This window comes from Chenopodium album, chromosome 7 (assembly GCF_948465745.1).
Source record: "Chenopodium album chromosome 7, dcCheAlbu1.1, whole genome shotgun sequence".
Classification (NCBI taxonomy): Eukaryota; Viridiplantae; Streptophyta; class Magnoliopsida; order Caryophyllales; family Amaranthaceae; genus Chenopodium; species Chenopodium album.
The window spans coordinates 54960833-54988376 of NC_137840.1; positions in this window are offsets into that span (position 1 = coordinate 54960833).

Genomic DNA, 27544 nt, shown 5'->3' on the forward strand with positions numbered 1-27544 from the left:
ACCAATCACCACTCCCCTTTCTCTCTTCTACATCCCCTAGAGTCCTAGATCCATTTGGGTTGAATATGATGAAAAATGAATGTGAAAAAATAATTACAAATTTATGAAATAGAAAATTTAGAACATGTTTTATTCACCTTAAGATAATAATATTCAATAAAAATAATTACAGTTCACCAAATATAATTTCAATTCAATAATATATATATTTTAGTCGGTAAAAGTCAATAATTATAAAGAACAAATATAACAGAAAATTAGTAAAAAATAAATTTTAATCGCTATAAAAATTTCAATTAAGCAAAAATACGATGAAGAGAAAACAAGCTTTAAGTGAGAAACTAGTGTATAGCCCGGACGTTGCCCCGGTTGCTACTTTTTTTTAGTTATGCAACTGTTAATTTTTTAAAGATATTTAATAATTTGTATGTGTTTTCAGTACTTTTATAGTATAACATAATTTGGGTGCAAGATTGTAACATAAGTGAGAATTAGTTAGATGGTTAAACAATGACTTTTCTTCTTAGTGGTTGAGTGTTCGAACCTCTACGTTAGAAACGCCTTTGAGAGTACAAGATTATAGGTATGAATGAGTTTAGTCATAAAGTAGACACCCATTTGTGTCTCCCCAAAACCAAACCCAGTGATGAGTGCCTTTCACGTCGAATCATAATCGAATGAAACGAAGGTGTGGAAAGGTCTAGTGTTGCGGAAAGTTTTATTTCTTTTCTTTTCTCTTCTCTCTGTTTTTGAAAACTTTATTTTGAGAAAACAGCCAATCCAGTTTGGTTGGTCCATGATATGGGTCCAATAGTGGTGTAGTTGGATGGGGTTTGCAAAGACCTTTCTAACGATATATTATAAGCCCAATTCCGATGAATATTGAGGAATTTATGGCCAATTTACTAAACAGGTTTAGGGTTAATCCTATTGATTGTATGTTAGTCAGAAAGCGCACATGAATACGAGCAGAATAAAGTAGAGGCCTATTATTAGGGCAGGTTCAATCTCTTTTAGGTTGGATTTGTACCATCATCCCCGAATCCTTATTTGGTTCATGACCTTATGGAGTTGACGATCTCTTGGATCGTTAAGGGGTGTAACCTTCACCTCGTGAACGGTTTACAAGTTCCTTAAAAACTTGTTGGCGACTCTTTTGCTCTATCTTCTTCCCCTTTGGACGCCACCGTACTTTAGTGTATGATCACAGTGGGGTTCAAGCTAGTGGGATTTTAAAGCCTTGAAACTATTCCCCACAGTTTTTGGCGACTCCGCTGGGGAGGATTTCTATTTTAATTCCTGAATTTGTTTCGGCAATGATTTAGAATGAGTGGATGAGACTCGAAAAGTTCTAAGTATTTCATGTGCGTAATTTTGATTAACATTGTGGCATATGCATAAAAAGGTTCTCATTGGAAAGACCATCCGTAATGAGTCAAAAACATAGGATTTTTACACGTAGGAAATTTGAGAAATGTATTTCACAACTAGGACTGAAATAACACCACGCGAAACTGGATGATTTTATTGAGCACAGAAAGCTGCTGAGGCATGTGGGAAGTAGCGTCAGGGGCCAGAGCTTGGCGCTACACTTTTAGCCGTAGCGCCAGACGCCAGTATTGGCGCCAGGCGCTACAGTTAAAAGTTGGCGCCAGTCTCTGTTTGCTGGCGCCAATTTCCCCCAATACCGAGCCAGAAATATGCGTTCTAATTTCGACTAGTTTTTCGTATTGTTTGCTCGATCCTGCTTCCTGATTGAATTTTTTCTCACTTTTCTGAAACCCATATGTGTTCTACATATGGACATAACCCTCTGGGAATTCATGCTCTATCTACCCGATTGAACGCTCCTGGCAACAAAGGGTACATCTGAGAGGTTGAATTCACCAAACCATGGAAGTGAGTTTTTCTAAAAAACTCGCGGTGTTCTATCCACGCGCGTTAACCCTTCACGGTTAGGCTTCTACGCGGTGCATCTGGAAAATTAACCATGGACCCTATTTGACTAAACCATATCCCGAACTTTAGAGAACTAGAGCCATGGTTAGGTTGCGAACTCATTGCATCATGTTGTGCCTACTTGACTAATTGTGCATTATTGGTTGTGCATATATATTCTATGTTCCTCTTAACCGTTTGTTGATTTGTGTTGAGATTATAATTAATGACTTAAAGAACTTTGCCTAATTAATTAATTAATTAATTAATTAATTCGAGTCAATAAAGTTTTTTCTTCTTTTAATCGGAATTAACCTAGTACGACTTTAGGCATACCTCAGTTGACTAATAATATCGAAAATAGTCCCACACCGAGGCTCCAATATTGGTGCCAAAATCTGAGCTGTAGCGCCACTGTATGGTGCGTAGCGCCAGACATTTACTAAAAAGTATGGCGCCAACCACCATATTGTGACGCCAATTCTGTCGCTTGGCCGACAGTTCGGATTATTTGTCGAGTCATCACCTAGGGTCTAATTAACTAGTTTGCTAATTAATTCGGTTAATTTTCGCTGTCAATAACACCTCGTCCAGTCATAAATCGAGTCTTAGTCACATAGTCTAGCCACATGGTAATGACACGAGTCTTAACATGTCACCTACACTCACTAGTCTTAGCACACACTTTGAGTACACATCACCATGACCATGTCGTAGGTCCATGCATGAGTCGGTCTTTCCGTCATTTGAGTTGGGGGGTACATTCTATTCCTAATTCTTCATATCCCTCTATCTAAATCTTTCTTCACATTCTTCCATCTTTCTTCACCTCCTCCATCCATTGCATGTTGAATAAAGTTTGAGTCAAATAATTAACAATAAGTATCCCCAAATTCCTTTCCCACAGTACTTGGTCGAGGAGAGAAGGGCGATTAATCAAGGACAACCTCTTTATTCAAGTCTCGCTTTTTGATAAACCGATTCGTCAAAAGAGGAAGGCTAAGAAGATAATGGCAACTCAAGAAGAAGTTAATGAGCTTAGGAATCAATTGGTTATCATGACTGAGACACTGAAACTCCTCACACTTAAGGTCGATGATCCCGTGAAGCAACAACGGATGGACCTCATGCAAGAGAGTCTGAGCAAGTTATCTAGTGACTATAAATTTCAGGGCATGAGCTCGCAAGGGGTCTCGCTGGATAAAGAACTTCTTCCGCATAAGTTCAATGCCAACGACATCCCAAAATTCAAGGCAACAGATAATCCTTACTTCCATCTAAAAGCTTTCGAAACTATAATGACCATTAAGAGTATCGATAAGAAGGTGTTCCCCTCTCTATTCCCACTATCTCTTGAAACCGTTTGCCAACAATGGTTCTTCTCCCTTGACAAGGAGAAAACCTCTACCTGGGAATCGATAGTAAACGCTTTCGTTGATAGGTATAAGTGCAATATCCAAGTTGAAACCGATCATAGACAACTTGAGATGCTAAGACAAAATGAGAATGAAGGCTTTACTTCTTTCTTTAATAAATGGAGGGAAACTTCCGCTAAGATGATTGAAGTCCCCACCGAAAAGGAATCTGTGAGGATGTTTATCAAGAATCTCCAAGAAAAGTATTCGAAGCACCTAAAATATCAACACAATTTGAATACTTTCAAGGCCGTTTATGACATCGGAATTGAAATCGAAGATGACCTCGCAAAGCAAAAAGCTACTAACAATAGTAACCACGGTGGCTGGAAAGGAAAGAAGAACGACAGTCCTTCTTCTTCCGAAAACGCCCACTCTAGTAACAATGTTAATACCTTTGATCTAAGTGAAGTTTTAGCCATGGATAACCAAGGATCTAGGAAGCAACTAAGGAAAGACTTCACCCCCATTGGGATGAGCTACGATACTGCCTTCGATCGACTCCATGCCAAAGGACTCATTACTCCCATTGGACCTATTCAAGATCCCGCACCTGAAAAGAGATTGCCTAGTTGGAATCCAGACGAACACTGCAGGTATCATCAAGGTAGGGGTCATACTACTGAGAGCTGTTGGAAGCTAAAGGAGGCTATCCAACATTTGATTGATAATAACAAGCTTCCCATGCCTCCAGTTAACAAGAAGAGCGAGTGATGATAAAGGAAACAACACAAGACAAGAGGCGAGCTTCAATGACAAGATTTTATGACCTCTTTTTCTATTTCTTTTTCATTTTACCCCTTCCCTAATAAGTTTAGCATAGGCACCTTTTCTTTTCCTTTAGATTAATTTTGTAGATTTTTCCTTTTTCCCTTTTTTAAAAAAATGAGCATTTAATTCCTTATATATGATCATTTCATTATATTGCATAAAAAAAAAACAAAAAAAAAACCATGTCGAATTAAGCACAAGGTATACCAATGATTTGAGGCACCCCTTGTAGCCACATCATATCTCCTTTCGCCTTTCTAAATTTACAAATCCTTTCTTCATAAACCACTTTGAGCCTTGTCTAATGATAGACCTTTCTTTTTTTAACCTACATCTATCTAACCTTGGGATGGGATGGTGTGCGACTTTTGCAATTCTAAAAAAAAAGCTTGAGTGATTTCAAAAGATCAAAATAAATAGCAAAAATAAGCATAAGCAAAAAATAAATAAAAGTGTACAAAAGGGGCAAGTGTTCCAATGTCTTTGATATGAAAATATCTTCGATAAGAACACGTCTCAGATTGCGTCTCTTATCGAGTGATCGGTACCGTGCCTGAGAAACATGAATGCCAAGTGAGTGATAGACCGCATGATCGAGATTGCCCACACTTATAAAAATAAAATAAATGCTAAAGCAAAAAGAGCTAAAAAAGAATAGAAATTCAAACATGAAAATACAAAGATTCAAAAGCGAAGTTGCACGCCTTGGGGGCTTATCTAGGGTCTTGAGCCTTTATCCCCTTCTTCTTTAAACCTTTAGCCTAACCACGTTACAACCCTTAAAAAGACCTTTTTGAGGTATACACACTTGTGCGAGGTTTGGCTAGAGCTACGTTCGGCCTGATTCCTAACGGATACGTAGGCAATCTCACATCGAGGTGCGACCTTAATAAACATGCATTCATATTCACATTCACACACTTGCACCATGATCATATCAAGGGATCTCCAATGTTCATCCCTATTCACTTAGAGCTAGACTTGGGGGCTTGATCCCTACATCATTAGCTTACCTAGCCTAAGAGTCACCACCATTTGACTCTTTTCAATAATATATTTTTCCACACACTTAGCTCTTGTGGCCTAGCTTTAGTGTCACTATCACACACTGCACAGATACATGACCAAATATACTTCCCTTAGGAACCCTTTGTCATGAAATCTTAATACAACGCTGAAGCATGCTTCGTCAACATCACTTAGCTAATGATGTAGGGATCAAGCCCCCAAGTCTAGCTCTGGTGATAGATAAGTGATAGACCTGATGAAAGATCGTCTCACTTAGCTTAAAGCGCCTAGGCATTGGCTCAAAAGCAGAAAAGGCACCGACGTATAGGTTCAAAGCAACGAAAGCGCCGACGTACAGGCATAGCGGAAGCAAAGTTCGAGCGAGCTTTAAAGATCGACAAGTGTTGGTCTTCGGTAATTTTCTTTGGAATATTATCGCAACAACTGAGGATGACTTCAAGTAAAGTTATTTTCGACAGCGTTCGCTAAGATTGTGGAGGTTGTCACCAAAGATTTGAGAAGATAGCACGATATGGGCGGTCTTTGACGGCATTCGCTAAGATTGTGGAAGTTGTCACCAAAGATTTGAGAAGATAGCACGAGATGGGCGGTCTTCGACGGCATTCGCTAAGATTGTGGAGGTTGTCACCCAAGATTTGAGAAGACATCACGAGATGGGCAGTCTTCGACGACTTTTGCTATGATTGGGAAGGTTGTCACTATGATTCAAGAAAAGGCTCAAGATATAGCAACATTGATCGACGGCGTTCCCTAGATTGCGGAAGATCGTGAAAACAAACAGCAAGATGGCGTTCCATAGATTGTGGAAAGTTGTCACAAACAACTGAAGGTAATTTCAGGGAGAAATTGTCTTCGATCATAATTCCTGAGGCATGGAAGATGATCATAATGCGGATGAGAATTATTTCAAGAGAAATAATTTTTGATGATATTCCCTTGGACGTGGAATATTATCACAGCGGAGAAGGTAGTTTCAGGCGAAGCAATCTTCTAATTTGGAAGCAGTTACAAGGCGTAGCGGTTTTCAGGCGGGATGACATTCTCTAGCTTACAGGAGGTCGTCAAAACAACAACAGCAGCAGCAAATCGGTTACTTTCAGAGACGTGTGCTCGACGGTGCAAGATACGCGTTTCTTAACTCTTTTATCTGTTTAACTAATGCTAGTTTTGCAGGTATCGGCGTTACAAGAGTGATTTAGGATCGCAGAACGTTCTGAATCATTCTCCGTCCCTATCGATACTTTGGCTTTCGTTTTCGAAACTTGCGTTTCTCCAAACTCAGTCAAAGTGGGGGCTTCTGTAGACACCCATTTGTGTCTCCCCAAAACCAAACCCAGTGATGAGTGCCTTTCACGTCGAATCATAATTGAATGAAACGAAAGTGTGGAAAGGTCTAGTGTTGCGGAAAGTTTTATTTCTTTTCTTTTCTCTTCTCTCTGTTTTTGAAAACTTTATTTTGAGAAAACAGCCAATCCAGTTTGGTTGGTCCATGATATGGGTCCAATAGTGGTGTAGTTGGATGGGGTTTGCAAAGACCTTTCCAACGATATATTATAAGCCCAATTCCGATGAATATTGAGGAATTTATGGTCAATTTACTAAACTGGGCCTGGTTTGAGTTTTAAGTACGACCTAATGATCTAGGGGAGGGCCTAATATGATTTATCATTCCTAATGCAATTAGGAATGGTTTTAGTCTTCTAGAACATTCTAGAAGGTTCTTATCATTCTTAATTCAATTAGGACTCTTCAGAGTTTTAATTAGATCAAATAGCATTTTCGACTGAAATTATATTATTTTATCTTCCAGTATGGGAAATTTATCAGATTTTCGAAAACGCGTTGAATTCCGAATTGGCGTCCAACCCCAGGCCTTGGCGCCTGGAACCGGGATTGGCGCCAGACGCCAGCATTGGCGCCTGGCGCTAGCCACTGGTCTTGGCGCCAATGAGCCAGGGCTGGCGCCAATGTGTTTTTATGGTCTTCAGACTCTATTTTGATAAATTATCTTTTTTGGATGATTTTCTCTATAAATATCGTATCAAAAACTCCGTTTTCATTCATCAACAAGCATCAATTATCATCAATTACCATTCATTAATTCTCTGCATCTACAAACAATTCATCTCTTTTCATCAATTTTCAATAACATTAATTCTTTAGTATTCTTTTCTAACTTTGCTTTTTTAATACAAAATTCCGCATTCACAAGATCTAGAAACACCTAGCCATATTCGAAGTTGCCTTCGCCCTAGACGTGAAAGGTTTTAATTTCTGAGGGTTTGGTCCCAAATCTCTCTTTCAATTATTTAATTTAATTGTTTTGATTATTATTTTCCTTGAAGTTACTAACGTGTGTATTTTGTTATTAGAAAGAGGTACGAGGCATCCAAGTAAGTACTTTAATGGTTTTAATTGATTTTATGATGTAGATATCATGTTTATATTATTATTATGATATTCCTAGTATCATGTCTAGGGTATTTTTTATATTAAATATGATTGCTATGATGCTTCCTATTTTCTTTCTAATATTAATTCATGTTAGTATCATGTTAGGGTTAAAGATTTGATTTTTATTGCTTAGTGACATGCTAGGGTTTGTTATTAATCTTGTTAGTATCATGCCTAGGATCTTGCTATTATTATGCTTTAATATTAACATGATCATGATTATGAATATTATTATAATTTAATTTTATGATGATTTTATTATTATTATTATTATTATTATTATGATATGATTATAATTATTATTCATGATATTGATTATTTATTATGTTGCTTGATATTTATTTATTGCTTGATCACCTTTATTGCATGTTAAAGGGAATTAGTATTTGCAATCACGCTTAATAAGATATTAATAATCTTGTTAGGTTAATTGTGATTATAATTCAAGTGATCGCCAATAATAGTTTATTTGTGCATTAATATTCAACCAACATAGATTAAACAGGTTTAGGGTTAATCCTATTGATTGTATGTTAGTCAGAAAGCGCACATGAATACGAGCAGAATAGTAGAGGCCTATTATTAGGGCAGGTTCAATCTCTTTTAGGTTGGATTTGTACCATCATCCCCGAATCCTTATTTGGTTCATGACCTTATGGAGTTGACGATCTCTTGGATCGTTAAGGGGTGTAACCTTCACCTCGTGAACGGTTTACAAGTTCCTTAAAAACTTGTTGGCGACTCTTTTGCTCTATCTTCTTCCCTTTTGGACGCCACCGTACTTTAGTGTATGATCACAGTGGGGTTCAAGCTAGTGGGGTTTTAAAGGCTTGAAACTATTCCCTACACATAGTTGAAGTGGAAGAATGATCTTGATAATTCTTAGTTGCATAGTGGTGCAGCTAAGTTGGCTATATTACCCTTTAATTGTTTAGGCAAATCTCAGCTAGGACATTTAAGAATCTGCTAGGTTTTGAGGGGTAATAACAATCATTCCACCAATAATATATAAAGCAATTAAGAATGATAATAAAGCATTAAATAACTAATAAGTAAGCAATAAGTACTCGATAAGATCAAAGAAAATTGAGTTTAGAGATACAATACTGAATAAGGACAAGCCTCCTTGTTCAGCAGGAATACAAATCCGTAGACAAAAGTAGAGTAACAACTTATATTGAATTATGTGCGAGCGTATATGAATGTTATAATGTCTAACTCTTCCTATTTATACCTAGGGATTCCTAGGGTTACATAGATATTCAGAATATATTCGAAACGTAGAGTATCTTCTTGATTTATTCTGTTCCCTGTTCTGTAGGTGTATTCTTGGCAAGTATCTTCTTGATTGATACTCTTGATCCTGCTTTCCTTGTTTGTTCCAATCAAGCCGTTTTGTCTATTTTGCGGAATTCTTTGATATTGGATTGGTGCCCTAAGTATACTGGGTCGTATATTAATACGGGCCCAACAATTGCCCCTAATTTTTATTTTCAAGCATTGAAGGTGAAAATTACCTAAAGAAGCCGTTTGAAGGATTTTCGAATTTTAGAAATTATTTCAACGGTTAATAAAAATAAGGAACGTGGTGGCAGTTTTAAGGCAATTTCTTCGGTAACCGTGAAGGGCGGTTTATTTCTTTCTTCAGTATTTATTGGGTGTGCAGGCTCATGTCTAATCACTTTACTCTTTGCCCCAATTTCGAATTTCATCAGGTATTTTCTCTCTCTTCTCTGTTCTTCTCTGTTTCTTCGCTTCTTTGTTTTTCTTGCGTTTTTATGACGGATGGTACTGTAAGAGTAGTGTTTGCTGGGGTGGATGAAGGTGTGAAAAAGCCGACTTTGGTTGCGCAGAATGTTTTCCCTGCTAAGGATGTTTACCCCTCCACTGTGACAAGGGAGGAGGTTCAAAAGATTGCTGCAATTGCGCGATTTCCTGATGGAGTGGTGGTGAAAATTCCATCTTCTAGGGAAAGAGCTGACTGGACTGCCCCTGGTTGGGTGTGCTTTTTCGAGTATCCCTTTGTGATTTGGCATACCTTCCCTTTCTCTCCCCTTGTTCGTCAATTTCTGTCTAGGGTTAGGGTCTCGTCTTGCCAGTTATTGCCCCAAACTTGGAGGGTTTTGAGAATTCTTGACTTGTTGAGTGTGAAATTGGGTATAGAACTTGACGTGACTCTTTTGCTCTATCTTCTTTCCTAAAAAAACTTGTTGGCGACTCTTTTGCTCTATCTTCTTTCCCTTTGGACGCCACCGTACTTTAGTGTATGATCACAGTGGGGTTCAAGCTAGGGGATTAACGCTTGAAATATTCCCTACAGTTTTAAGCGACTCCACCGGGGAGGATTTCTTTTTTAATTCCTGAAATTTATTTCGGCAATGATTTAGAATGAGTGGATGAGACTCGAAACGTTCTAAGTATTTCATGTGCGTAATTTTGATTAACATTATTGTCATATGCATAAAAAGATCTCATTGGAAAGACCATCCGTAATGAATTAAAACATAGGATTTTACACGTAGGAAATTTGAGAAATATCTTTCACAACTAGGAACGAAATAACACTGCGCGAAACTGGAAAATTTTATCGAGCACAGAAAGCTGTTGAGGCATGTAGGAATTAGCGTCAGCGAACAGAATATTAGCGCCAGACTTTTAACTGTAGCGCCAGATGACAGTTCTGTTGCCAGGCGCTACAGCTAAAATCCGGCGCCAATCTCTGTTTGCTGGCGCCAAATTCTTCCAATACCGAGCCAGAAATATGCGTTCTAATTTCTACTAGTTTTTCGCATTGTTTCCCCGATCCTACTTCCTGATTGAGTTTTTCTCACTTTTCTGAAACCCATATGTGTTCTACATATGGACATAACCCTTTGAGAATTCATGCTCCATCTACCTGATTGAACGCTCTGAGCAACAAAGGGTACATCCGAGATTGTTGAATTCACCAAACCATGGAAGCGAGTTTTTTCTAAAACTCGCGGTGTCCTATCCACTCGCGCCAACCCTTCACGGTTAGGCTTCCGCGCGGTGCATCTGGACAATTAACCATGGACCCTCTATTGACTAACCCGTATCCCGAACTTTAGAGAACTAGAGCCATGGTTAGGTTGCAAACTCATTGCATCATATCGTGCCTGCTTGACTAATTGTGCATTATTTATTGTGCATATACTATATTCTCTTAACCGTTTGTTTAACTTGTGTTGAGATTAAATAAATTAATGACTTAAAGAACTTTGCCTAATTAATTAATTAATTAATTAATTTGAGTAAACAAAGTCTAATATCTTAACCAGAATTGACCTAGTACGACTTTAGGCATACCCCTGTTGATTAATAACACCGAAAACAGTTCCAGATTGAAGCTCCAGGCCTCCAGCAATGGCGCCAAAATCTGAACTGTAGCGCCACTCTGTGGAGTGTGGCACCTGGCGACAGCTCTGTCGTCTAGCGCTACACTGCAAAGAGAGGCGCCAGTCATGTCGTTTTGACGACAGTTCGGATTATTGATCGAGTCATCACCTAATGTCTAATTAACCAGTTTGCTAATTAATTCAGTTAAATTTCTCTGTCAATAATACCTTGTTAAGTCATTAATTAAGTCTAGGCACTAAGTCCCATGGTCTTACACAAGAGTCCAAACATGTCACTAACACTCAACGCACACACCAATACACACACTTTGACCATGTCTAAGAGAGTCTTGTATGCGCGTTTTTTCTGTCATTTTTTTAGGGGAGTAAGTCGGATATTAATCCTCCAGTTTAAGTACCATACTTAGTTCTTAAGAAAATATATACATTATTTTCGCCAAAAATATGCACCTATTTTTTTTTTATTTTTTTATTTTTCCCTTTTAAAACCGTAAAGTCAAGGTCGATTTGAGTCAAGTAATTAAAACGCAAATTGGTTTAAGTTATAGCGCGTGGTCAAGAAAGGAAGGGCGGTTAATCAAAGACAACCTTTTCGTACAAGTCCAACTTTTCGACAAACCCATCGCTCGTAAGAGGAAAGATAGGACAATAATGGCAACACAAGAAGAAGTCAATGAGCTTAGGAACCAACTGATTACCGTGACTGAGGCACTAAAGCTCCTAACACTTAAGATCGATGATCCCGTTAAACAACAACAGATGGACCTCATGCAAGAGAGTCTAAGCAAGCTATCTAGCGACTACAAGTTTCAAGGGATTAGTGTACAAGGGGTCTCGGTGGACAAAGATCTTCTTTCGTAGAAGTTCAATGCCAACGACATCCCGAAATTCAAAGCAACCGATAACCCTTATTTTCATTTAAGAGCCTTCAAAACAATAATGAGTATTAAGGGTATCGACAAGAAGGTGTTCCCCTCTCTGTTCTCACTATCTCTCGAGACCGTTTGCCAACAATGGTTCTTTTCTCTCGAAAAAGAAAAGACCTCCACTTGGGAGTCCATAGCAAACGCTTTCGTTGATAGATACAAATGCAACATTCAAGTTGAGACTGACCATAGGGAACTTGAAATCCTCAAACAAAAGGAGAAAGAAGGCTTCACCTCATTCTTTAACAAATGGAGAGAAACCTCAGCTAAGATGATTGAGGTGCCAAGTGAAAAAGAGTATGTAAGGTTGTTCATCAAAAACCTTCAAGAAAAATACTCTCAAGCATCTCAAGTACCAAAATAATCTTCATACCTTCAAGGCCGTCTACGACATTGGAATCAATATTGAAGACGACCTGGCTAAGTTGAAAGCTGCCAACAATAACTCCAACAGTGGCTGGAAAGGAAAGAAGAACGACAATCCTTCTTCTTTCAAAACCACCCACTCAAACAACGTTAGCACTTTTAACCTGGGGGAAGTCCTTGCTATGAATAATCAAGGACAAAAGAAACCATTTAGGAGGAACTTTACTCATATTGGCATGAGTTATGACACCACATTTGATCGATTAAATGCAAAAGGTCTTATAACTCCCATTGGACCATTTGGACACCCACCAGTCGAAAAGAGGTCGGCTAATTGAAACCCCAATGCACACTGCAAGTATCACCAAGGTAGGGGCCATCTCACCGAGAACTGTTGGAAGCTTAAAGAAGCTATCTAAGACTTAATCGACAACAACAAGCTGCCATTGCCCCCTGCAAGTAAGAAGCCAAGTATTGATAATGCGCCTCTCGCTCATGCCTTGGCTATCTATGATGAGGAAAACGAGGTTGACCCCTCGTCTCTCATTAAACCTGTCAAAGAAATCCATGCCATCGACGAAGAGAAGGAGATTTTTTTCGACGCCATGGATAGCCTTCCAGAATTAGCAAGTAAAGAGGACATATAATCGCTCACATTGTCTATGATGGAAGGATCGCATTTGCTACGTGAAACTCTCAAGGCTATAAAGGAACTTCAGAAGAAATATAACGAGGTTCCATCCCGAAAGATGAACCTAAGAGAGAATTCACACCCACGGGAACGACTTTTGAGGCAAAGCGTTTTCCTTTACAAGTCACCGAAGAACCTAAGAAGAGTAATAGACTCTACACTCCAATTGGGATCCCCTATGTACAAATGTTCGAAATGCTCTCCGAGAGTGGCGAGATCAAACCTCTCGAACCGAGACTATTCAAATCATTGAAAAGGAAAGATAGATATTACTGTCAGTATCATCAATCAGGGGGTCACACTATCGAAAACTATTTTAAATTTAAGGATTTAATTCAGAAAATGATTGATGAAAAGAAACTAGTCCAAGTTCCACAAGAAGAGGATGCAAATATTAATGGAGTTTGGGATAGTGATGAAGAAGACGTCTACTTAAAAGACATGGTAGGACCTCTACCTTCTGTGTCATACGCCATGGATGACTTTTGGGTTGAAGAAGATTCATCAATAGACGTCCTCACAAGATCCAGGAGAATGCAACCTCTGGTTTCAACACAACCCATGCCAACCACACAGCAAGTTCCCATACCTATCATTGAAGACAATGATATCGTCAAGCAGTTTAAGAAAACAAAAGTTGAAATGAACGTATGGAAACTTTTGGCGACATCCCGAGAACATAGGTTGGCTGTAATGAATGCCTTGGACAAAATAGGGATAGATTCTGACACCACTCCTGAGGGGTTGGCTAACTTCCTCACGAGTGATCTTCCTAGTCCAATCAATTTGATCACCTTTTCTGACAAGGATTTACCTCCAGAAGGTGACAAACATTACAAGGTATTAAACCTCACGATAGTTTGCAAGAGAATGAACGTCCCTATGACTCTTGTAGACAATGGATCGACCATCAACGTCTGTCCACTTAGAACTGCGAGGATGCTAAGCATAAGGGATGAAGATTTAAATCCGTCCACACAAGGAATAAGGGCCTACGACAACACTCGTCGTCAAGCTCTTGGTAAAATTACCATGAATGTAACGGCGAGAGCAATAGAACATGCTACTACTTTCCAAGTAGTAGACATTAAGGATTCATTCAATCTACTGTTGGGACGCCCTTGGCTTCATGACCTAAAGGCCTTCCCCTCATCTCTCTACCAACAAGTAAAAGCCATAGTTGGGGGAATTCCTATCACCATCGATGCTTCACCTATGAGGATCAAGTCCATAGAAAACCCAATAATTAATGTGGAGCACGATGAGGATGATGAAGATTTATGGGGCTTTAACGAAGAGGTCTCCTTAATCCAGGAGGATGAAATGACCCCTCTTTTCCATGACCCCTATTCCAACATGATTGTAAATGCTATTCTAAAGAAACAAGGACACTTCCCCGGGATGACCCTAGGAAAGAAGAAAGGAATAGCAAAACCGCTGGAGTCACCTGGCCTCCCTAACTTATACACTTTCGGACTTGGTTTCGAATCAACTCGGAAAGATCTCAAGCGAGCCCAGGAAAAATCAAAGGCACGTAGGGACGCTCGCACTCAAAAGAAGGCAATCCCAATGGATCAGTACCCTCTTACACTTAATGGTCAATCAATAAAAGAAGGAGAGGACTATCCATGCCATGAATTTCCCGAGCCATTTGTTGTAAACGGCATAAGGAAACCGGGATTTGAAATTTTCTTGGATTGTTATTTCACAGATGAAATCCCGACTCCTGCCCATAAGGAGAAAGCACCCCCATGCTTTGACTTTAACGTCATGAGATTATTATTTGGGCGAGAAAAGGATGAGCCAACTTACAAAGAGGACAACTCCTCGCTCATTCAAACAGTCTTACAAAGCGAAAGCTTCGATCCCTTGAAGCTAATCACTCCAGCGGAAGGATCACTACAAGGGTGGCGCAAGACCGTCAAAGTAACTACTCCAAGTGGAAGAAAGATATCTATCACGACAGGGCAAGGACCAATGTTTGAAGAGTCGTCCGAGTCAGAGTCAGAGTCTCTCCCTATAGAGTCATCTAGGTCTTTAGCAGTAGCACCTTCCCCTCCTATCTCTTCTCCTAGAATAGTTAGTGATCAAGTCCCTGAGGACATATCACTCTTTGATGTAATGATCTCAGAGTACAATAATATATCTTCTTCTCCTTATTTCTTGTGTTCTTCTCTAACCCAAGATGACGAGCATTGCTTAACTAACAATGAAAAAGACAAAGAACTTATTAAAGCAATGGAAACACTCGAAAAGAAAACACCGGTAATTGAAGAAACTGAAATGGTTGATATCTCAAATGATTCAACTAATAAAAGAGAAGTTAAAATCGGACTAACACTTAATGAACAAGAAAGAACCGATTTAATTAACTTACTTAAAGAATTTATCGATGTATTTGCTTGGTCATACGAAGATATGCTAGGCATTAATAGAGAAATAGCTCAACACACTATACCACTAATTCCAGGAATGAAACCTGTAAAACAAAAGTTACGTCGAATGAAACCCGACGTAGCTCTTAAAATAAAAGAAGAGGTCCAAAAACAAATAACTGCAGGTTTCATCAAGGTATCTAAATACCCTAAATGGGTCGCCAACGTCGTCCCAGTTCCGAAAAAAGATGGAAGGGTAAGAATGTGTGTCGACTATCGAGATCTAAATAAGGCAAGTCCAAAGGATGACTTCCCTTTACCACACATCGATATTCTGGTAGATAACACGGCAAATCACGCACTTCTCTCGTTCATGGACGGATACGCAGGTTATAATCAGATTCTCATGGCAGAAGAAGATATGGAGAAAACAACCTTCATAACACCATGGGGCACTTACTGCTACACGGTAATGCCATTCGGGTTGAAAAACGCGGGTGCCACTTACCAACGTGCAGCGACTGCCTTACTCCATGACATGATGCATAAAGAAGTCGAAGTATATGTCGACGACATGATTGAAAAATCAAAAGACCGCGCAGGCCATCAAGTAGCCTTAAGGAAATTTTTCGAAAGGCTAAGAAAATACAACATGAGGTTGAACCCATCTAAGTGTGCTTTTGGAGTCACCTTAGGAAAACTTTTGGGTTATTTCATAAGTTATAGAGGAATAGAGATAGACCCAACCAAGATCAAAGCAATCATGTCAATGCCACCGCCCAAAACCGAGAAACAGATTCGAGAATTTATTGGCCGGTTGCAATACATAAGTAGGTTCATATCAAAATTGACGACGATATGTGACCCAATCTTCAAGAAGCTTAAGAAGAATGTACCAGTGATATGGGATGACGAGTGTCAAAGAGCCTTTAAAAAGATCAAAGCCTATCTCGCTAATCCTCCCGTTTTAGCACCATCACTTCCCGGAATACCTCTTAGGTTGTATTTGACAGTTACCAAAGAGACAATGGGAGCTATGCTAGCACAAGAAGTAGAAGGCAAAGAAAACGTAATCTACTATCTAAGCAAGAAAATGCTCGAATATGAAGCACGTTACACACCACTTGAGAAATTGTGCCTCGCTTTAGCTTCCCAATATGTACTCATAGACAACGAACTACATAAAAGGGTACCTAAGGGTCGAGCTCTCTTATGTGTAGGAAAAAAGGATGCCCAAAGAGCAATGAGGATAGTACACAAAGGAATCTGTGGCACTCACATATATAGCAAAATGTTAGTCCAAAAGATAATGCGAGAAGGATATTATTGGACTACAATGAATAGGGATTGTCATCAATACGTAAAAAGATGGCCTAAGTGCCAAATCTATGCCAATTTACAACATGTTCCTCCATCCTTGCTCTACACCTACACGTCGCCATGGCCATTCTCTACATGGGGAATTGACATCATCGGCAAAATAACTCCCCCAGGAACAGGAGGCCATGAATATTGTTGGGGTTTGGTGAGTCCGACTCATCGCGGAAACAACCCCGACCCAAGGAACCACTCGTAATTAATAAAACCATAAAGCATAAATAAATAAGCACAAGAAAAGGAAGAACGAATCATACCCTTGAAGCGAGCTTCGTCCTCTCAAAACGGGCTCTTACTTGAAAGCCCTAAGCACCGCAAATGCCATGCCTCCAACGGTATCCACCCACAAAGGACGAACACGACTTTTTAGGTCCGCTACCTTGGAGTTAGCAAGGTCCGACCAAAACCCAAGTGTTAATGGAGTTTAAGAGTTTTTCCAAAATATGGAATGCTCTTTCTAACTCCCACTCAAGCACTTTACTCCAAATCCCAAGGTTGGTATTTATAGAGGAAAGTATGAGTGGGAATTTCTATCCCATCAATGTAGGATCATGAAATTCCACAAATTAATTTAAAGCTAAATTAAATTAAAATTTCAAACTAATAATAAATCTACAAGTGGCATTACCATGTGAAATGGGTTGGTGAGGACCACATGGAGAGTAGGGGACCATACTTGCTCCCCACTCAATACTCTCCTTGTGCCACATGTCCTTACCCACTTGCTCCCATATTCCTCAAGCTTCCCCATAGTGACCGGCTCTATGGCCCAGCCACGAGCCCAACCCCGCACCAAGATGCGGGCTGCTGCTGTGCGCGCAAGCCACGCACTTGGTGCGGGCTTGCTGCTGTGCGTGGCTGCTAGTGCGTGCGCTGCTAGCACGCCTAGCTTGCGGCAGCTAGCTGCTGTTGTGCGTGGCTGCTAGCACGGTGTGCTAGCACGCACCTAGCCAACCATGCTAGGCTCGGCTTGGTGCGCTTGCTAGCCACCTATGCTTGGACATTTTTGCCCCTAGCATTCGGATGCTCGGGGCATTCCGATGCTAGGGGTATTTTGGGAGTATGGTTGATTTATTATTATTTTGCGCGTCTTGTCTTTTTATTATTTTTGACTCGACTTCCGACGATCGGTTTTGACGCTCCAAGCTCGAATTATCGACGTCTAAATATTTAACACTCGGGCGACGAATTAATTTCTTCCGAATTAATTCGTCGAGTCGGTTCGTATATTTTGCTTGGGTGTGACCCGAAGGGTTCAGTCAAGATTAAGCTGTAATATTAATTATATTAATATTACTGATCGCAAGCGGCCTCCACCCAGGCATTCCGATCACTTGACCTTACTAAATATATTAGTTTTCTAATAATTCTGAACCCGCTATCAGAATAATACACTTGTTCGAAAGACACCATTCCTTTCAAATATATCTTAGTAGCAATTGATTACTTCACAAAGTGGGTCGAAGCGCAATCATACGCTAAACTCACTGCAAAACATGTAGCACTCTTTATCGAGAGAAACATTATTTGTCGATACGGAGTCCCACATGAAATGATAAGTGACAATGGAACTCACTTTCAAGCCGAATGTGAAGAATTGTTACAAAAATATGGCATTCAACATCATTATTCTTCCCCTTATAGGCCTCAAGCAAATGGAGCAGTCGAGGCAGCTAATAAGAATCTAAAGACTATCATCGAGAAAATGACGTAAAATTATAAGGATTGGCCTGACAAACTTCACTTTGCATTGTGGGGTTACCGCATGTCAATTCGCACATCAACAGGAAATACGCCATTTTCCTTGGTATATGGAATGGATGTCGTACAACCTGTCGAACTAGAAATTCCATCTCTACGCATCGCGTGAGCGAGCAAACTCGATGAAGTTGAATGGACTAGGGCAAGATATGAAGAATTAATTCTACTCGATGAAAAACGACTAGAAGCTCTACATCACACTCAGTGTTATCAAACTCGTATGGCTAGGCATTTTAATAAGAAGGTCAAGACAAGAAACATAAAAGTAAGAGACTTGGTGATAAAAGTATTAAGGAAAAATGTTTTAGATCCAAGGGGAAAATTTAGACCTAATTGGTCTGGACCCTACATTGTCAAAACAAACCTGTCAGGAGGTGCAACAAAATTAACTGATATGGATGGCAATGAGTTCTCGAACATGAAAAATCTTGATCAACTTAAGAAATACTACCCATAATTACATGAGTAGGATACTCGAGAGAGCTACGTTTGGCCTGATTCCTTAAGAAAGGATACGTAGGCAACCCTTTACGGGTGCGGCCATTTTATTTTATTTAAAAAAAAATCTCGCATCCTAGAAATAATTAAAATTCGACAGAAGATCGACGGAACATCGGCGTCATAGAAAACACTCTGGCGCCAGCCGATGACCGTTAGCGCCAGACGACGGCGTCTGTTGCCTGACGCCAGACTGCCGCGGCCAGCGCCGGTCTCGAAATCGTGGCGCCAATTAATAGTTAAATTCTGGGAATACTTCGGTGTTTTTCGGAAAATTTTCGGCTTCTGTACTCGAAAATTTTCTGGAAAATTAATTTTTTTCGGTTTTTATTGCTTTAATAAAATAAATTTAAAGTAAATAATTTAATTTAAAGCTGGAATTTCATTAATAAAATAAATTACATTATTGATGGAATTTAATTAAAGCTTAAATAAATTAACTTTAAATAAAAAAAAAACAAATAAACTAAGTCTAATAATTGGAAATTAAGAAATGCTCTTAATCTTCTTTCTCTTTCTTAGCCCTTTTCCAATTTTTGTCTGCTTCCTCCTCCTCATCCATAACCTTAGCTAGTAGGCATCCTTTAGAGGACCTACATTCAATCTTGGAGTAGATAGTTTCCCCTTCAGCTAGGACTCCATGCTTCTTTTCTACCCAAGCTTTCTTTTATGTGGTGTTAGCTTTCCTTTTTCTCTTATCTTTTGCAATAATTTTCTTCCTAGGAATTGTAGGTGTTTTGAAATCAATTCTTTCACCTAAGAGTTCCCTAACAGGAACCACCTTGTCACCTAGACGACTCTTCACATCAGTTTTGCTATGATTTTTCTTCACGTCCTTTGAAAGTTTCTTCAGAAGCCATTTTTTTACATCATTGGGAAAGGAAGGAGGAACCTTTTGGGTAATTACCTCCCATAAAGGTCTAGCGCTCCAATAAGCATCAAACTTGTCTACTTCCTGGGAGACAAGGAACTCGTAGGGAGGATGAAGATCTCCGGAAGGAATAGTCTGAAGTAGGCCGTATTGTCTTTTTACCCTGTAGGGATAATAAAAAGTCATATGGGACGAGCTTGGAAGACGGCATAAAGGTTGCTTGTTGACACCAACCATCCTTTCTATTTTCCACAAAGGGATGACCCACTTGATGGAAAAATTGCAGGATTCGAAGACCCTCTTCCATTCGTGGTGCCTCATCTTAGAGAAGCGTTTCTTCCTCCTCACGAAGCAATTTGGAGTATACTTCTCAATGTTGTCAGGAGGGCTAATTAATTCCAATATTTCCATTAGCCACATCTGTAAAAAAAATTGCAATGCAAATAAATTATTATTACTATACAAAAATATATTTTTAATTTTTGTAATTAAAAATATTATTTTTCTACCTGTAATAAAATTGGAGAGCCCCGAAAAGGTGCTTTTGGATTCCTCTTTAAATCATCAAGACTAATCATAGTCTCTCCAACTATTAAAGGCATTGGATTTCTCCCTGATTCAATTTGTTCTAATACAGTGGTTATAATTGATTGACCCTCATTATTTTTATCACTAGTAAGAAAAAATTGATTAAGCATACAAAATAAGAAAGCCCTTCTTCTATAAACATGAAAAGATTCGGAGTAAGGTTTATCAAAATAATGGCGAACAAATTCTTTCAAATTAATTATGTTACCATCCACTATTTTTTATAGATCTCTGTCTTTTAAATTGAAGAAGCGTTCAAAATCCTTATAATAATATGCATCTATTCTAGGGATTACTACAAGATCTATTGCAGGGAAACCTAAAATAGCACCAAATTCTTCCGGTAAAGGGTTAATTTCATCATACCCTATTCTAAAGCAATGGGTATCTACATCCCAATATTCTAGAGCGGTATGAATAAAATCTGAGTCAAGATCTACCCCTTTGATAAAATAAATACCCCCCAAGTGAAATACATCTAATTCTTTTCTTTCTTTGGCATTAAGAGACCGACACCATTCATGGGTGTAATTGGTAAAAGTTTTGGTGACCAGAGACATGATATTATTTTTTCTAAAAAGCTAAGAAATATTTTTTCTGCTGAGATTATGAAGAGAATCGGCTGGGCAGGGGGCTATTTATGCACGAAATCGGAGCAGTTTTAATCTGGGAAGGATTCGGAGTCAGCGCTATTTAGCGCTAGACGCTACTATTGGCGCCAGATGCTACTATTGGCGCCTGACGCTAGAGTCTGGCGCCAATTTGTCTCATCAAACGCGCTTTCTAAAAACCGCGTTTTAAACTTAATTCGAGTCTGCTATTGACTTTACGGCTTCCTTATCTTTTTCTAAATATTCATTTATTCCTTTTTTTTAATTAATATAGCTATTATATTAATTATATTATTCTTTGGATTTTATTTAGACTGATTTCCAAGTTTTTATAAATCCAATATTTTATTTGACTTTTCCTTTTTTCATTTTTTTTCTTTTTGGGGGAGAAAGTCGGATACCCTCCATGAATAATAAAAATGACGGAATTTTTGCGCAAAATTATTTGTCACATTTCTTTGCACACACAAACACGCATATAATAAAAAAAAAAAAAGAAAAAACATGATAAATAAAATAAACTCATAATAGTTTGTATATACAAAAAGTGCCTAAAAAAATGAGTCTAACTAAAAGGCAAAGTTCTACACAAAGTAAAAAAAAAGCACAGGTACAAACTACGACGCCAGGGGATGTAAACCCATCATAGCATAAAACTCCGCTATACGAGGAGTAACCTCTCCACCAGTCCCGGTTCCAGCTCTAGCATCAGCTCCAGTCTCCGTGGGAGGAGGAAAACTCAACGTAGGACCCGACCACCCGACATCAACCTGAGGCTGAGGCTGCGGAGGCTGCTGCGATGACGAGCCAACCTCGTACATCCCACCACCTCTAAAAGCCGATTTAGCCTCTCCCCGGCCTACCTGCGCAGCATGTGCACCTTCAGAGGAAGAACTTGAGCCCTCTACCGCCTCGATACGAGCAGCCTCAGAACGACCACCCCGACCTCCCGAAGTAGTGCGGCAACGTCTCGAGCTAGACCTCGCCGGATCTCTCCGCACCTCAGGTCTCGTGCGGGTACGAGAAGGAATGGGCTTACCCTGCAAAAGAAATTAAAATCAGAAACAGGCAAAATCGAAGCAGTAATACAAAAACATATGAAAGGAAGACTACCTCCTGAACGGCGTCGTCCCGACGGCAGGTAGCCACGTTCCTCATCCGGACAAGCTGGCTCCGAAAGGCATCTATGCATCGTTCCATCGCCAAAACCACCTCGCGTGAGAACTGTCAAAGAAATAAGTCAGTAAACATGCATAATATATATGGACAAAAGTTGCAAGAAAACAAGCTTACCCGAGTCTGGTGACGAGGAATCGACCGCTCCACGAAGTTCTCGTCCTAAGGAGCCGGGGGAATCATCTCCTCAATCGGCCCATATGTCCCCTGATAATGGATAGACATACGGGGTGGCACGAACTCAGCAGCATCGTCTTGACAAGGCAAAACAAAGTCAGTAAAGCATTACTTGGGGGCTATTTAACTTAAGGTAAAAGCTGAAAAATCGTACCGACACATCCTCAGCAGGTACATGAACTGGAGCTAACAACGGCAGTAGCTCCTCCGCATAGCATCACCCAGGGATTGTGTAAGATCGCCAAGGGGTACCAGCTCCCTCTGACATGTTCACCAACCTCGTGGCGTTAAACATGTGACGTGGTGGAGGAGCAGGAACGACAAAAGTATCGGAGGAATGCTGAATAGAAACCCTCCCTCCAAGGTAAGAAGTCGCTCCATAGGTCCCTAAGAAGTAGTGACGCTCAGCAGAATACTGCGCGGCTAACCCAGGGACTGCCAGGTCGACCCACGGTCGGTACAACACCTCAGGCTCCTGCAAAGAGCGTCAATCAAGCAAGAATCTATCTAAGGCATATCAAAATGTCAAATAAGAAAAGAATCATACCAAGATAAGCCAATCTCGGACATATGCAGTGGACATCCCCACACGGCGGCTGCCCCAGGAAGCACTAACTGGAAACCTGCATGGCGACGGTCTCGCCGGCGCAGCTGAGGGGAAGTACTCGTAGAACCAGATCTACAAGAAGCTAAAGTTATCAGTAAATGCTAACTAAAATGCAGAGCTAAACTTTATAGGGAATAAGGTTTACCTCTACGACCCTCCAAAAGCTGGACAAAGCAACATTCGACCTAAAGGACCGATGTCGACACGAGTCCCTCAGTGCTCGAATGAAGTCAGCATAGGCCAAGATGGCCCAGTCATAAGTCCCGATCCGGTGTAGATCACGGACGGCAGGAAGGTAGTAAAGCAGCGCCCTACTACCCTTGTCAGGGGAGAACGTCCCTGACAGCAAAATAAGTGCAAAGATGCGCACCCGCTACTCTCGGGTAGTTGCATCATCGTCAAGAGCCGCTGCTAGAGTCGAGCGGCGAATCCCCCTAGCGCTGAACGGAGTCGACTCTACCTCAGCTCGAGCCCGAATAGCAATCGGACCCAACAGCTCCTCGACCTCGGGGGAAAAGACGTCGATCCCACTGTCGAACGGCAGCGACACGGAGCTAAACTCCAGTCCTGAGATGAGACTGAAGTCGGTAGGAGTGACCATCATCTCACCCTAGGGAAAGTGGAAAGTGTTGGTGGTGTCCCAAAAGAACTCCACCAGAGCACGAACTACATGGTGACCCCCGATGGAGGCAACCATTGCCTCAGAGGTCTCAAACAGCGTAGTAAGACCGCAAGACTCCCATAGAAGTCTCGTCTGATCATCTCTAGCGATGCACATCTTGTACAGATCGCCCAAGCTGTCACAGCTGGAACCATGATAGCGCGTCCTCCCAACAGTGATGCCCCGTCTCACCCTCTCAGAAATGTGGTGGACGGGGGAAAATTACAAGGTCCGCTCATCCCACTCGGGGAGTCGACCAAGCGAAGTGGACGGCTCGGCATCGTCCTCTACGGGCTCGTGCTCCCGTCGAATGTCTCGGGACTGTGAACCGGAACCTCGTTGTCTAGCCATGCTACATTGTGCAGAATTATCATAAATTAAGGTTCTATAGTATCTAAGGCTCGCTTAGCCGCATGATACTATGTTCGCAAAAAAAAAAAAAAAAAAAAACTGAGTACGTAGTACTAAAACAGAGCACAAATTCAAATTGAGCATAACGACATTTTTCAAGCAATCAAACAATTTCTTGCAATACTATAGTAATTATTGTTACAAATTGGACAAGAATTGCTAGCAAAAACATCAAGAACGAGCCACATTATATTCCCGACCTTAAGAGGTTCAACAATGGCAATTTGTTCATTTCTTCACCAAATTGAGTCAAACAAGTCTCAAATTACTCCCAATGCATGCAATATATAAACATAATCAAGCAATTTCATGGCATAAAATTTGACAAACAAAGAGAATTAAGCATTCTAATTTTCGAATTTTCATGAAATTCGAGAATATACACATGCAAAATTCATAAAAACCGGTGTAAGTTTGAAGAAAACTTACATAGATCGGGAAAATGGATGGAACAAGCTTTGATTTGCAACAAATTTGAGCGAATTTGGTTGAGAAACGAGCAAGAACGAAGCAAATGAAGTTCTGAGGATTCTCGAGCAAGAAACGTGACGAGCAGCAGCGGAAATGAAGAAGAGAAGGGTATTTAAGGAAAACCTGACTCTAGCGCCAAGCGCCAGACCTTGGCGTCAGCAGATAGGCTTTAGCGCCTGGCGCTAGTTCTAGCGTCTGGCGCTACAGCCAGTTAAGTGGCGCTGATGTTTTTTCGGCGGTGCCAGAATGTTTAGCCACTCAGTACGGTTGTTCTAATATGTTTTGAGTTCCTTGGTACGCTAGTTAGCCCCTCTAAGCAATTTGGCACGATTTTTAGTAATCGGCTTGATTGCATAAAGTGATCGACATGATGAAAGATCGTCTCACTTAGCTTAAAGCGTCTAAGCATTGGCTCATCGCAAAAGGCACCGACATACCGGTTCATTCGGAAGGCACCGACATATTGGTTCATAATTCAGCAAAGGGCACCAACATACAGGTTCAAAGCAGCAAAAGCGCCGACGTACAGGCATAAGGGAAGCAAAGTTTAAGCGAACTTTTAAAGATCGACAAGCAAACGTCTTCGGTAATTTCCTTTGAAAAATTATCGCAACAAATGGGGATAGCTTCAAGCGAGGATATCTTCGACAACGTTCCCTAGATTGTGGAAAGTTGTTAAAAACAACTGAAGGTGATTTCAAGCGAAATTTTCTTCGATCATGTTCCCTAAGACGTGGAAGATGGTCACTAAGCGGAAGAAGATCGTTTCAAGCGAAGCAATCTTCGATATTGAAAGCGGTTACAAGCGTAGCGGTTTTCAAACGGGATGACATTCTCTAGGCAGGAGGTCATCGAAACAGTAAAGCGGCAGCAAATCGGTTACTTTCAGAGACGTGTGCTCGACGGTGCAAGATACGCGTTTCTTAACTCTTTTATCTGTTTAACTAACGCTAGTTTGCAGGTATCCGCGTTGCAAGAGTGATTTAGGATCACAGAACGTTTTGAATAATTCTCCGTCCCTATCGATACTTTGACTTTTGTTTTCAAAACTCCCATTTCTCCAAACTCATTCAAAGTGGGGGCTTCTATAGACACTCATTTGTGTCTCCCCAAAACCAAACCCAGTGATGAGTACCTTTCACGTCGAATCATAATCGAATGAAGTGAAAGTGTGGAAAGTTTAGTGTTGCGAATAGTCTTAATTTCTTTTCTCTTCTCTCTGTTTTTGAAAACCTATTTTAAGAAAACAGCCAATCCAGTTTGGTTGGTCCATGATATGGGTCCAATAATAGTTTAGTTGGATAGGGCTTAAAAAGAGCTTTCCAACGATAATTATAAGCCCAATTCCGATGAATATTGAGGAAGTTATGGCCAAATTACTGAACTGGGCCTGGTTTGAGCCTTATATGCGGCCCAATAATCTAGAGGAGGGCATAATATGGATTTATCATTCCTAATGCAATTAGGAATGGTTTTAGTCTTCTAGATTCTTCTAGAAGGTTCTTTTCATTCCTAGTTCAATTAGCATTGATAAATCGACTTTTGTTGACTTTTTAGAGTTTTAATTAGAATCAAAGAACGTTTTAGAGGAAAATACGATTTTATCCTCCTGTACGGTAATTTCTATCTGATTTTAAGAAAACGTGTCAAAAGCTTGGTCAGCGCCAAACGCCAGCTGTAGCGCCTGACGCTAACATCAGCGTTTGGCGCTAATCTGGCATTTTGCGTCAGAACTTTGTTTTTGATGTTTTATCTTTTTGGTTGATTTTCTCTATAAATAGTCTCCTAAAAACTCCATTTTCATTCACCAACTCTCATCAAGATTCTCTTGATTACTCTCTCTCTCTCTTTTCTAAACTAGCCTTCTCTCAAATATAAAAATTCCGCATTCATTAGACTTAGATACACCTAGCCATATTCGAAGTTGCCTTCTCCCTAGACGTGAAAGGTTTAATTTCTGAGGGATTGGTCCCAAATCTCTATTTCGATTATTTAATTTAATTGTTTGTTTTATTATTTTCCTTGAAGTTACGAACGTGTGTATTTTGTTATTAGAAAGAGGTACGAGGCATCCAAGTAAGTACTTTAATGGTTTTTATTGATGTTATTATGTAGAAATCATGCTTAGATTGTTATTTTGATTCCTAGTATCATGTCTAGGGTAACTTTAATATTAAGTATGATTAAAAGTATGATGCTTCCTATTTCTTTTCCTAATATTCATGTTAGTATCATGTTAGGGTTAAAGTTTTGACCTTTATTGTTTAGTGACATGCTAGGGTTTGTTATTAATCTTGTTAGTATCATGCCTAGGATCTTGCTATTTTTATGCTTTAACATGATTATTATAATTTTAATTATTATGATTATTGTTATTATAATTATGATTAAGATTATGATTTTTATGATTATTATGTTGCTTGATATTTATTTTTATTGCTTGATCACACCTTTTATGCATGTTTAAAGGGAATTTGTACTTGTAATCACGCTTAATAAGATAATTATTAATCTTGTTTAGGGTTAATTTGATTATAATTCAAGTGATCGCCAATAACAGATTTATTTGTGCATTAAATTCAACCAATATAGATTAAACAGGTTTAGGGTAAACCTAATGATTGTATGTTAGTCAGAAAGCGCACATAAATACGATCAGAATAAAGTAGAGGCCTATTATCAGGGCAGGTTCAATCTCTTTTAGGTTGGATTTGTACCTTCATCCCCAAACCCTATTTGGTTCAAGACCTTATTGGAGTTGACGATCTCTTGGATCGTTAAGGGGATTAACCTTCACCTCGTGAACGGTTTACAAGTTCCTAAAAATCTTGTTGACGACTCTTTTGCTCTATCTTCTTTCCCTTTGGACGCCACCGTACTTTAGTGTATGATCACAGTGGGGTTCAAGCTAGGGGATTAACGCTTGAAATATTCTCTACAACACTAAAAAAAACATATGAATTATAATTTAAATTCCAATAATATTATTTGAG